The sequence below is a fragment of the Polypterus senegalus genome, chromosome 16 (genome assembly GCF_016835505.1).
Source record: "Polypterus senegalus isolate Bchr_013 chromosome 16, ASM1683550v1, whole genome shotgun sequence".
NCBI classification, from domain to species: Eukaryota; Metazoa; Chordata; class Cladistia; order Polypteriformes; family Polypteridae; genus Polypterus; species Polypterus senegalus.
In genome coordinates, this window is record NC_053169.1 from 69626076 (window position 1) to 69640963 (window position 14888).

Sequence of the window (14888 nt, forward strand, 5' to 3'; positions counted from 1 at the left end):
TATATATATATATATATATATATTGTGAACCCGGCCCGGACACAGACAGGCGGACATGTTGTCTTCAAACCACCACACGTTTATTAACACAAGTATTTACAAATATTGGTCACTCAGACCTAGTCCAATGGTCACTCAGACCCAGTTCAAAGTGCACAATACCCCAATAAACACACAGTCCTGGCCACAATGCCTTGTCTTCGGGCCGCCTCCACAGCTCCTCTTGCCTCGTCCTCCTTCCACCCGACTCTAGCCTCGAATGAATGGAGACGGCCACTTTTATATGGTACCCGGATGAGCACCAGTTTTCCCGGCATTCCTCCTCTGGCCACGCCCTAGCGTGGCGGAAGTGCCGGCTGTCCTCCCGGCTGCTCTCCGGACGCCGTCATAAATCTTCCCCCCAGCACTTCCTGGTATGGCAGAAGTGCTGGGGTATCAGGTCCCCAAGGCATTGGGGCACCTCCTGGCGGTGACCACGGGCCCCTATAGGGTAGGGCTTCCATGCCCTGTACCCGTGGCCCCCAAAGCAACCCAGAAGGCAACCCCCACGTGATCCAGGGTTGGTGCAGACCCACATCCGGTCCTTCCCGTCGTCCCGGCCGGGTCATGGCCTCTGGCATCCCTGACAATATATATTGTGGCATCCGGCTGGGGCTGGAGCCCGGCCGGGACACCTAGGAGGACCGGAGATGGGCTTGCACCTCCTCCAGACCACGAGGGGGCGACCACCCTGGTTATGTTGGGGGCCACGGGTAAAGGGCTTGGAAGCCCAGCCCTGTAGGGACCCGTGGCCACCGCCAGGCCGCGCCCCGGTGCCTGAACAACCCTGGAGCCCAGCACTTCCGCCACCCCAGGAAGTGCTGGGGGGAAGAAGACAGGGGACACTCGGAGGGCTTCCGGGTGCGCAGCCGGCACTTCCGCCACACTGGGGCGTGTCTGCGGAGGAATGCCGGAAAGCAGCTGGAGCCCATCCGGGTTCCTATTTAAGGGGCCACCTCCCTTCATTCAGGAGCTTAAGTCAGGTGGAAGAGAGACGAAGCTGGAGAGAGAGGACTGGAGGCGGCCAGAAAGGCACAAAGGACTGTGAGGCCTGAATTGAGGGGGATCGGTGCTGGAGGCACTGGGGTTTGTGTGCACGTGAACTTTGTAAATATTCCTGTAAATAAACGTGTGTTGGGTGCAAAAGCGATGTCTGTCTGTCTGTGTCTGGACCAGCGTTCACAATATATATATATCTTTATACCATATTTACATTATTCCTGGATAATCTTTTGTGCATCCTTATGGCCAACTTATATAGGCCATGTTGATTTTCATTTAGTTACTTTGGAGTCTACTTAAGTATTTTTTCATGTTTCAATTTTGTATTGTTTATAACCAGGTGATTACAGATTTTTTCTATGACATTTATTTTTACAATCAATTGTTTAGAAGATACAATATATTCTTTAATTGACTTCTGTGCTCATTCTTTTTCTTTTTTCTCCAGTTAATTAAGGCCTAATACAAACAACATTCATCCTGTCAGAAGGAAAAGAGATGTAAATTAAAAAGCAATTGCCACCTGGTCAAAAAGCCTAACAGCCTTCAGGATAACCACAATAATGAATAAGGTACTCATTTTTTGGCTTAGATATTGTTAACAGCTTGTTTAGCAGGCAAGAACTAGCAGGTTTAGAACTTATTTTCAAATATTGGATGTGGCTGATTAAAGAATGAACCTCCTCTCCAAGAAATACAATCACAGAACACATGTGATCAGCTCTTATAAATACAGACTTTCTAGTTGTTGAGTTTCTATGTTTTTAACAGGATGTAGCTCAAAACTCCTGACAGGCCCCAAAAAAGACAGAAATATGTAGTGCTCACAGTAGCTTACTTGACAATCTGGATGCATACTTTAACAAGCTTATAAATAAGCATTAACTCTTTCAGGGCTGATGTCGACTTTTGTCAAAAGGAGGAGTTGACAATGGTAATCGACTGTAAATGGCGACAAAACCAACTGTTATGTTTTACTTGGTCTCTCGTTACTAGAAGGAAAGTTAGATTCATTGGTCTGACTTAATCCTGCGCTCATGTGAATAGCAAGGCGCAAACAATGGCAAAAATGGCACTGACATCTGGTGAGAGATCAAACCGGATGCATAAAGCAAAATACTCCAAGGATGATGTTTTGCCTATTCTTATCTCTGAACTGGACTATGATTATTGTCGGATTCCAATTTTGATACAAGTGATCGAAAATGAATGTAAGGTTCCAGCTTCAGCTGATTGGTCCCCAGCTAATTGTGGTACTGACAATGTTCCCCAGGTAGGACTGCCACTTAACAATGATAAGAGGTAGAAACCAGATTGCAATGCACTGTGACCGTGACTGCCTCACGAAGACAGCCTAGCAGTAAGCCTGCTGCACATTCTTGGCAAATTAGCAGCCACAGCATGCAGCAACAGACGTTTTATGTTGATTTCTGTGTGAAACCATTGCTTTTCAGAAACTGTCTTAGGGAAAAAATATTCAGCCCTCAAAGAGTTAAAATAGCATAGTCCTGAAAAAAATTAAAGAGCACCAGCTTTAAACAAACAAAGCAGAGAGAAAAATAAAATATTTTTAGAACTTATATGAAAATTACTGTGCAAATGCCCTTATGCAAAAAATGCTTTAACATTTCAGCAATGTAAACTTCAAAAGAGTCTGACAATTAGAATAACTCACAATATAACATTTCTTCCAGGTCTGATTTAATAGTGCTAGAAGTTGGATGCTAAGACCACATTATCACATTGCAGTAAACTGTAAGAGAAATTTTGTGAATTATCTTTATACCAGCATGATTTGTATCTGCACATTAAATATTTAACGTTAGGGGCACCTGATTCCAATTTATGAATGGGCCTCCTTGGATGGTCAAATAATCCATGATTCAGACAATTAGGTCAGGAGACTTCCTTCTGGATCCTAGAAAAGGTTTAGCAGCTACAGTGCAGAGACATAAGAATTTGCACTGGTTCACTGACAGAGCAAGTCCTGAAAGACATAAGAGTATATGAACGTGTGACAATAGAAGAACAGGAACTGATAGCATTTACGAGGGTGAGAAATTTATTAGAGATCAGATAGCCAGCACAGTTAAACAAAACCCATACATATGCATAAATGTCCCAGGAGCATCACAGGGGAATTTGGGATGGGAGGATCTGGCCTAAGGTACAATAAATGCAGTTTACAAAGAGTCAAATATAACCTACAAATTTAAGTGTACAAACCTAAAATGAGTAAACTGATGATTGGAGTTTCCTGATGAAAGTTTGAAAGTTTGTACATGTTTCCCAGCAAATAGGAGTTTATAAAGTGATGCCCCGGGTCCACTGACAGATGAGTGGTAGTGTTATATAGGAAACTTTACATAGCAGGAATTAATGAACTGATAAGGGCTTTCTTGGAAAAGAAAATGATGAGAGAAAAGAGAATGATAGGGTAAAGGAGATGTAAGGGAGACACAATGTGCCCTATGCACTGAATGAAGCTGTAGGTAGTAGAAAAAGAAGAATATTTTTGAAAGATCCAAGACCAGAATCCCTGTACAAATCTATCATTGCACTGATGCCATTCTGACTCCAAGCAGGTAGGAAACCTGGTCAATTATAAAAGATAGGTGAATGCATGTGCCATTTGGGGATGGTTCCCAACATCTTTTCATTTTTATACCAAGTTTGTATGGCATAAACTATAATGTGCTCTAGACAGACTTTTGGAGGTCGTAAGTTTTACATTGGCAAATATGATTAAATTTAATTTTTAGTGAAGTACAATTGGTAACTTAAGGGAAAGCAATGCTAGAGGGATCAGAGAACTTATCTAGTGTGAAACTTTGGGTAACACGTAAGTCCAGTGAACCAGTCTAAATCAGGCAATAGCATTTCTGCTTTACACCTATCCCAGATTAGAACAGCATGTTTCAATGTGGGTCTCCTGCTGTTCAATGAAAAATTGGAAAGCAGGAGAACAAACCTCAGACCAAAAGGATGGAGGTGGAGGAGGCAAGAGATTCACGGAGCCAACACCATTCGATATTGACAGTTGGAACTCCTGAAAACATACTTCACATCCCTCATTCAGGAATCGTTGTAACAGGTCCACTTCCAGGGCTTCATAGATCAGATTAAACCTACAGTCAATTTCCTGGCCTGAAACACATGGATTAGAAGGTGAAACATCAGCTTCATTGATAAACGTGACCTCTCCTGGGAGATAACTGCTTTATTACAGACATGATGTCCTGTATCCAAACAAATTTAGCGCCCAGGTCCTACAATATCTCAAAGGTAATCTGTTTATCTTGACTGCATAATTTTAGTCATAATGCTTCCTATAATGCCAGGTTAGGACGTGATAATTCTGTATCGAGTTTGCATAAGTTCACCTAATCAGACTAAAAGACGTTGGTAAGTTTGACCATGACTGAGTTGAGGTTCTAACATCTGCTTATACACAACAGTACTTTAAAATATCAATGTAATGTATAAAGGAGGATACTTCAATATCTGAATACTTGAGCTGTAATGGGAACAAAAGTAGGGTAGTAGCAGAACAGGCAGAGGTATTAAGTGGTAGAAAGGAGGAATTCAACCAATTTATGTTATACCCTGACATAATTTCAAAATATTTAAAAAATGTCCAAAATGTGTGGGAAATCTTTTGGTGTATTCCCTAAATATAGGAGATTATCAGCATAACATGAGGTTCTGTGATAAGTGCCATGTAGTGAAATAGAACTTAGTAATGTAAATGTATAAATATCCTCGGCCAATGGGTCTAAACATAAATTAAAGAGAAGAGAGGCTAGAGGACAGCCCTGTCTGGAACCTTTATTAATATATAAAGGAGAAAATATGTCTGCATTTGTGAACATGCCTGCAGAGGTAGAGTGTAATGTTTTGATCATGTCAACAGACTCTGCGACTCTGCACTAAATACAGCTTCCTCCAGCACCTGCCAAAGCAATGCCCAGTTTAATTAAGTGAATGCCTTTTCAGCATCCAAGGAAAGTAAAGGTGTGGGTGAAGGAAAGGAGTGAGCTTTGTCAATTATATGAAGGAGTCTTCTAAGATTATCTGAAGCAAAGCAAAAAGAATAAAATGAGTTTGATTGGGGTGAATCAGTTTATGGATAACAGAACTTTAGCAAAGAGTTTGAGATCTGAATTAATTAAAGACAATGACTTGTAATTCTAATAATTGGGTAGAACATTAGAACAAACCAGACAAGAACAGGCCATTCAGCCCAACAAAACTCTCCAGTCCTCTATCCATCCATTTTCCAACCCGCTAAATCTAAACACAGGGCCACGGGGGTCTGCTGGAGCCAATCCCTGCCAACACAGGGCACAAGGCAGGAACCAATCCCGGGCAGGGTGCCAACCCACTCACACACCAAGCCCGATTTAGAATTGCCAATCCACCTAACCTGCATGTCTTTGGGAGGAAACCCACGCAGACATGGGGAGAACATGCAAACTCCACGCAGGGAGGACCCAGGAAGCGAATCCAAGTCTCCTAACTGTGAGGCAGCAGCGCTACCACTGCACCACCATGCCGCCCCTCTCCAGTTCTATCCACTTATTTCTTCCAAAAAACATTAAGTCGAGTTTTGAAAGTTACTAAAGTCTTACTGTCTACTACACTACTTGGTAGCTTATTCCAAGTGTATATTGCTCTTTGTGTAAAGAAAAACTTTCTAATGTTTGTGCGAACTTTACCCTTAACAAGTTTCCAACTGTGTCCCTGTGTTTTTGATGCTCATTGTATAATGTCTTGATCCACTGTACTAATTCCCTTCATAATTTTAAATACTTTAGTCATGTCACCTCTTAATTAAATTAATTAAACCTCTTTGCTTAAACTGTATAGGCTTTGCTCTTTTGATCTTTTCTAATAATTCAACCCTTGTAGCCCTGGAATCAGCCTAGTCACTCTTCTATGGACCTTCTCTAGAACTGCTATGTCCTTTTTGTAGCCTGGAGACCAAAACTGCATACAGCAGAGATGGGGGACTCGAGTCACATGACTTGGCTCGAGTCAGACTCGAGTCACAATTTTCAGGACTTAAGACTTGCTTGATTGAAGCAAGAAAATGACTTGACTTGACTTTGACTTGAGAGTAAGTGACTTGAGACTTGACTTAAAGTGGAAGACTCGACAATGACTTGAACTTTTAAATATAATTAAATATAATTCGTTTAATAAAATAAAATAATTTAATAAAATAATTATGACTCAGCAGCACCATAATTGGCGCCTGCGCCCTTAACCCCTTGTAGACGATTGTCGCGAATTCGCATCAAACCGCTTGCAGGCTGAATGCAGCCGATGTGGCATGCGTATCCCGCTAATGCCGGTTGCTGCGTATTCGATACCCAAGGATTGAATTGAAAGTGCTTCTGCTCCCATCTAGTGGTCTTAGTGGAAACTACAACCACCTGATTGAAGCGAGGTGTTGGCGTTTCCATGCGTTTCCATGAAATTCTCCATATCGTGGATTTTGGCTGCTCACATGCGAAATTCTCCATATCTGAGGTAAATTGCGCTAAAATGAAAATACATATAAGCTTATAGTTTTCTTCTATTGCTGATATTTCAGAATAGACTACATGTGACAAGGAAAATTTCCAGTGAATGTGAGTAGAAGTTAGATATCCAGAGCAGATGGGAACAAATTAAAAAATCATTCATTTCAATTGCCAGCTATGTCTCTTTATCGCTACATTTGAGCAAATGGTGCAATAATGGCTGCATATGAAAAATAATTGTATTTAGGTGCAATATCAAAGAAATTCGAATTCCTGTTCATAGATTTCAAATGCTTTGCATTTTGATCCTAGTTTATTTCTAGAATTAATGTAAAAATAGCATACTGTGCACAGGCACTCTGCATGCAAGGCAAGGCTATGTCAAGGAAGAAGAGGGGGCGGCCTTCATCTGATGTTGAAAGGGATTTTGAAAAGAAGAAACATCGAGGTCCAGCTAAGGCTATTCCAACAATGGAAGTCCGTTCAGATGCTGTGGGTCACTGGCCAGTGGTTGAAAGTGGACGGCAATGCTGCAAACGCCCAAATTGTAAGGGCCAGACTGTAATAAAATGTTCAAAGTGCAATGTTCACCTGTGCCTCAACAAGAACAACAACTGCTTTAGAGAATTCCATGAGTAAGACTGTTTCTCCTCATATGACTTTTTGTTAATTTCATGACATTCTACTGATTTTTGGAAAATTTTTGTAATTTGGATTGTTGACTGGAGGAACTGATCAATAACAGCATCAATAAAATAATCTACATACCTGAGAGTGAAAAATTTGTTTAATTACTAATTTGCATCATACCTAAATTTATATCTAATATATGTGCTACATTCAAATTAACAATCTCCACTTAATTTAGCACCTATTTGACAGCAAAAACACAAATAATTTATTTTTTTATACAATTCAATTTATTATACAATTCAGGCAACAAGGGGTTAACGCTGCACAATTCTTAACGTTACCAAGAAGAAGAAGAAGAAGAAGAACGCTGCACAACTTAAACCGCGCCAAACATGGCAGACAATAGTCGAGCTCCTCATATAGTCACGTTTGGCTATAAGGACTTTGAACTAGACCGTACTAACAAAAAAGATTTGCCAGATGCAGAGAATGCAACGCAAGAGTATCAGACACGACAACCAAAACATCAAATTTCATCCGGCACTTCAAAAACCACAAGGAAAGGTAAGAAAGTCGAATTCTTTATAGTCAATTTAATAAAACGATTACTAATTAATTAAATTAATCTTTTCTGTTTGTCATAATTTAGCCTTGGTTGCATGTTTTTTTATCAGAAATGTGATAATCATCTCATAAATAAAACGCTATAAGCGTTACCAGTGGCGTAGCCACATTTTAATGTTGAGTGCAACTTGAAATGAAAGGGCTTCTCGATATTACATGTAAACTATAATGTTTATATTAAATGTGCGCATTTTCAAGCGTTTGTATGGACTGACTGCGTGTGGTTAGTTGAATGGCAGCTCGTGTAACGTTATACTGCATGAAAATCTAAGATGAAAGCGTCGGTGCAATCACTTCTCCTTCAATAACTTGTTCAAAACTTTTTGGTCATACAGACAAGAATAATTTCATCGTTGGAATCGGTTACGTTAAGTGTCTATAATTTTTTTGTGTACACTCACAATAACAACAAAATGTTGTGTGCTGTATAACAATGAAACCAGTTCAAATAGAAAACAAATATATCAGATTATATATTATGTATGAAACGTGTATATTGCGTGTCCACCGTAGAGATGACGATTAAGCTTCATAACTTCATCACTGGGCTATATTAACATACTTTGTACATTATATTTATATTCTGCTGAAATGAAAAAGATCTGTTCATTTTAATTAACGAGATTCATCACTAACGTTAGATTAAAAAGAGTGGATAAATCCCCTACTGTGCCTTATAATGGACAGCATAAGTATTAAAGCATCATATATAAAACATACTAGATAATTCTTCAGTCACAATACTTTAATTTATAAGGTTCATAGCCTGTATAAATACTTAAGTCTTACATTCTGTCAGTACATATAGTACATATCATTAAGAAATTGTTTTTTTGAGGAAAACATTTCAGGATTTCTCTCTATATAATGGATATGTATGGCACCCCGAAGTTTGAATTTCCAAAATGCAGTTTAAATGCAGCTTCAGAAGACTCTAAACGATTCCAGCCGAGGAGGAGGAGTCTTATCTAGCGAAACAATCGGTTATTTTCTAAACAAATGGACAATTTATATACTTTTAACCTCAAATGCTGGTCTTGTGTTGTCTCTGCGCAGTCTGTGTGATTCGGGTAAATACACTCTTAGATTGCAGCAAAAGTGCAGACAGTGTTTACACAGTTAACATGTATAGAAGCTCAAATGCCCTTTACAAAAAAAGGTAAAAACAGCATTGCAGAATGTTTTTGACATTAAAGATATAAAAGAGATTGTTGTTTTTTTGACATCTATTAACTGTATTTACCCGAATCAAACAGACTGCACAGAGAGGAGACAAGACCAGCATTTGAGGCTAAAAAGTATATACATTGTCAATTTGTTTGGAAAATAACCAATCATTTCGGGCTTTCTGAAGCTGCATTTAAACTGCATTTTGGAAGTTCAAACTTCGGGGCGCCATACATATCCATTATATATAGACAGAAATCCTGAAATGTTTTCCTCAAAACAAAAAAACAATTTCTTTATGACTGAGGAAAGAAAGACATGAACATATTGGATGACAAGGGGGTGAGTACATTATCTTTACATTGTTGTTGTCAAAGTAAACTAATCCTTTCAGATTGAATTGCATTATACATTTTAGATTTCTTAGTTTTAAACATTTTGTGTAAGCAACACAATTTTATTTTCAGATATTAAAGTAGTACAGATATGCATATAATTTAAATATAGCAATGCAAATAAGATACATAATATATGTATATAAGTTCATCTTTTCTGTAAAAATTTTTCTGTGCAAAAATAAACGTATCGAAAATTTAACCTCTGTTTGTTTTAGTACTGCAACTTGACTTGACTTGGCTTGAAACTTATCAGGACTCGACTTGACTTGCTTAGGGTGAACCCTTAACTTGACTTGACTTGCTTGATTTGTCTTAACTGTGACTTGAGACTTGACTCGAGACTTGATGGTTAACACTTGAAACTTGCTTGGACTTGATCATATGCGACTTGTCCCCATCTCTGGCATACAGTACTCCAGATGAGGCCTCACCAGTGCAGTATAAACCTTGAGCATAACCTCCTTGGACTTGTACTTCACACATCATGCTATATAACCTAAAATTCTGTTTGCCTTCTTAATGGCTTCTGAACACGGTCAGGAAGTCGATAGCTTAGAGTCAACTATGACTCCTAAATCCTTCTCATAAGGTGTACTCTGCTTCCTGTGTCAGAGCCAATTCTGCACCCATCTAAAAACATCACCTCCCACTTCTTTTAGTTTGATGCCCAACCTCTCATGTGGCACTTTATCAAATGCTTTCTATAAGTCAGGATAAATAATATCATATACTCCAATTTAAGCATATCCTTTTGTTTCATCCTCATAGAATTCCAGGATGTTAGTAAAACACAACCTCCTACTTCTGAACCTATGCTGACTGTTCCTAATAACTCCTGTCCTTGCCAGGTGTTGCTCAATCTTATCCTTAATAATTCCTTCCATTAATTTTCCGTGAAGCATGTTAAGCTTACTGGCCTACAGTTCCTTGGAAATGCCTTGTCACTGTTTTTATATAATGGGATGATATTTGCCATTTTCCAGTCCTTTGGAATATCTCCAGTGCACAATGACTTCCTAAAAATATATAAAAAAAGCCAAGCAAAATGACACCTTTTATTGGCTAACTAAAATGATTACAATCTGCAAGCTTTCAAGGCAACTCAGGCCCCTTCTTCAGGCAAGATGTAATCTTGTGTAATATGTGTGAAGGGTTTACTGTATATAAGTGCTCGCTAGCCTCCTTAAGAACTCAAGAGTAAATATTATCTGGTCCTGGTGATATATTTTATTTCAGCCTATTTAATCTGAGCAGTACTTCTCCCTCTACAATTTCCAAATCCCTCAGTACCTCCATAGTAGCCCCATTTACCTCTGGGAGGTTATCCACTTGCTCACTTGTTAACACCTCAGAAAAATGTAAGTTTAGGGCACCAGCTATTTTATTGTCTGTATCTTTTAATTCCCCTTTACTATTTCTGATGCACTTCACCTCTTCCTTAACTGTTTTTTTACTACTAAAATACTGACAGAATCTCACTGGGTCATCTTTTGCCTTATCTGCTATATTCCTCTACAACTGTCTTTTAGCCTCATTGATATCCTTCTTAATGTTCTCATATGCTCTGTGATTCACTTTTCAATCATTAGTCTTATATGCCTTATAAAGCAGTTTCTTCCTCTGTAGCTTCTTTTTTAAATCTTTAATAATCCACTGTGGAGTTTTTTTTTTATTTGCTATTAATTTCAAATTTAGATATATATCAATCCTACATTACGTGTAAAACATTTTTAAACCTGTCTCCACACTTAAAAGCTTATCCAGTTTATCCTCCTTAGATTTTGTCACATTTGGTCAAAATTTGCCCTACCAAAGTTCAGCCCAGCCACAGGGGATGCACAAGCCAGTGTGTTTCTTCATGACGGTCCCAAGCCTGGATAAATGGGGAGGGTTACGACAGGAAGGACATCCGGTGTAAAATTTTGCCAAATCAATATGCGGACAACAATAAAAATTTCCATACCGGATCGGTCGAGCCCAGGGTTAACAATGACCACCAACAGTACTGCTAGCTAACAGGGTGCTGGCGGAAATTGGGCTACTGTTGGCCAAAGAAGGAGAAGAAGAGGGTGGAGACGTGTCCGGAGGCAGGAGGAGAGGAAGAAGGTAAAAAGAGTGGAACTGAGGGTAGGATCTTTGAATGTTAGCAGTATGACTGGTAAGGGGAGAGAGTTAGCAGAGATGATGGAGTTATATATTGTGTGTGCAAGAGACTAAATGGAAGGAGGATAAGGCCAGGTGGATTCAAATTGTGAACCTGTAAATTGGAGGTGTAATGATGAATGATGTTAGTGCATATGTCCCGCAAGTTGGGTGTACGATGAATGAGAAAGAAAATTTTTGGAGTGAGTTGGATGAAGTGATGAGCAGTGCACCCAAGGGAAAAAAAGTGGTGATTGGAGTGGATTTCAATGGACATGTTGGTGAAGGGAACAGAGGAGACAAGGAGGTGATGGGTAGGTATGGTGTCAAGGAGAGGAATGAAGAAGGTCAGAGGATAGTGGATTTTGCAAAAAGGTTGGACATGGCTGTGGTAAATACACAATTTAAGAAGAGTGGAGAAAGATGCACACAGTTAGATTATATTCTATGCAGGAGGGTCAGTCTAAAGGAGATTGTAGATTGCAAAGTGGTGGCAGGAGAAAGCATAATTAAGCAGCATAGACTGTTGGTCTGTGGGATGACATTAGAGATCAAGAAGAGGAGGAGAGTGAGGGCAGAGCTAAGGATCAGATGTTGGAAGCTGAAAAAGAAAGACTGTAAGGTTGAGTTCAGGGAAGAGGAATGACAGACGCTGGCAGGCAATGAATAATTACCAGACAGCTGGGCAAATACAGCAAAAGTAGTAAGGGTGATAGCAAGAAGGGTGCTTGGCGTGACATCTGGACAGAGAAAGAAGGAAAAGGAAACCTGGTGGTGGAATGGGGAAGAGTTTGTTGAAGAAGTGGGATAGTCAGAGAGATGCAGAAAGTAGACAAGGTATAAGGTAAAGAGAGGGGTGACGAAGGCTAATAAAAAGGGATTATGAGCTGTACGAGAGGTTGGACACTATGGAGGAAGAAAAGGACGTGTACCAATTGGCTAGACAGAGGGACCAACCTGGGAAAGATGTGCAGCAGGTTAGGGGGATAAAGCAAAAAGATGGAAATGTAATCGCAAGCGAGGAGTGTACGTTGAGCAGATGGAAAAAGTACTTTAAGAGGCTGATGAATGAAGAGAATGAGAGAGATAAAGATGGTTGAATGATGTGGAGATAGTGAATCAGGAAGTACAATGGATTAGCAAGGAAGAAGTAAAGACAGCTATGAAGAGGATAAAGAATGCAAAGGCCACTAGTCCAAATGACATACATGTGGAAGCATGGAGGTGTTTAGTAGAGATGACAATCAAGTTTTTAACCAGATAGTTTAATGGAATCTTGGAAAGTGAGAGGATGCCTGAGGAGTGGAGAAGTGTACTGGTATCAATTTTTAAGAATAAAGGAGATGTGCAGACTGTAGCAACTGCAGGGGGATACAATTGATTAGCCACAGCATGAGGTTATGGGAAAGAGTAGTGGGTTATGTTAAGAAGGGAGGTGATGACTAGTGATCAGCAGTATGGTTTCATGCCAGGAAAGAGCTCTGAATGTGTTGATAGAGAAGTGTAGAGAAAGCTAGAAGGAGTTGCATTGCGTCTTTGTAGACCTGAAGAAAACATATGACAGGGTGCCTAGAGATGAGTTGTGGCATTGTATGAGGAAGTCGGGAGTGGCAGAGAAGTTTATAAGAGTTGTACAGGATATGTACGAGGGAAGCATGACAGTGGAGATGTCTGCTGTAGTATTGGCGGATTTATTCAAGGTGGAGGTGGGATTACATCAGGGATCGGTTCTGAGCCTTTTCTTATTTAAAATGGTGATGGACAGGTTGACAGATGAGATTAGACAGGAGTCCCCATGGACTATGATATTTGCTGATGACATTGTAGCCTGTAGTGAGAATAGGAAGCAGGTCAAAGAGACCCTGGAGAGGAGAAGATATGCTCTAGAGATGAGTGGAATGAAGGTTAGTAGGAACAAGGCAGAACACGTGTGTAAATGAGACAGAGGTCAGAGGAGTGGTGAGGATGCAGAGAGTAGAGATGGCGAAGGTGAATGAGTTTACCTGGGAGCAGCATAACAGAGTAACTGGGAGTTTGGAAGAGAGGTGAAAAAGAAAGCGCAGACAGGGTGGAGCGGGTAGAAAAGAGTATCAGGAGTGATTTGTGATAGACGGATCTCAGCAAGAGTGAAAGGGAAGGTCTACAGGATGGTAGTGAGACCATTTATGTTATATGGGTTGGAGAAAGGGGCACTAACCAGAAAACAGGAGACAGGGTTGGAGGTGGCAGAGTTAAAGATGTTAAGATTTGCATTGTGTGTGACAAGAATGGACAGGATTAGAAATGAGTATATTAGAGGGTCAGCTCAGGTTGGATGGTCAGAGAGGTGAGACTGCTTCGTTTGGACATGTGCAGAGGAGAGATGCTGGATATATTGAGAAAATGATGCTAAGGATGGAACTGCCTGGTAAGACAAAAAGAGGAAGGCCTAAGATGGGGTTTATAGATGTGGTGAGAGAAGTCATGCAGGTGGAGGGTGTAACAGTGCAATATGCAGAAGACAGGAGATTATGAAAAAAGATGATTTGCTGTCATGACCCCTAACGGGAGCAGCTGATAGAAGAAGAAGGTGGAGGAGAAGGTACTCAACAAAGACAAGACAAAGACTTACTGAAATCTTTTAAAATAGATTTTGCATAATTGTAGCTATATAGTGTTTATGCTGAGAGCAGCAGATAGGGAGCATGCATTTCCATAGCAAAGACAAAGCCATGAAAATTAGTCCCCTCTGTGGATATGATGAAGGGGTACAGTACACATGAAAGTGATATAGAAGATTTCCTACAACCTTTTTAAATAAATGTGTACACTTTTAGATAACCAGTATTCATTTTGCAAGTAGAAGATATGCATGCATTTCTACCACAAAGGCCCAGCTATGGAAATGTGTGTCCCCTCCAGGGGAAGGAATGCAGGGGCACAATAGACAAAAAGCAATATAAAAGACTTTCTACATTCTTTTGAAATATATTTTTCACAATTTAAGTTATCCATGATTCATTTTGTGAGCTTCAGACAGGTGGTAAACATTTCTACAGCTAAGGCCTCGTCATGGAAATGAGTGTCCCCTCCAATAGATGGGACAGAGGGGCACAATAGGCAGGAAAATGACATAGAAAACATCCTACTATTTTATTTAAACAAATTCTGGACAATTTGTTGATTCCAGTATTCATTTTGCAAGCAGCAGAGAGGAGCCATACATTTCTACAGCAAAGGCCTGGTCATGGAAATGAGTTTCCCTTCCAGTGAATATGATGGAGGGGCACAATAGACATGAAAGTGATATAGAAATATTCCTATCATCTTTTTAAACAGATTTTGCATAATTTTGCCCATCTCATTTTCATGTTTT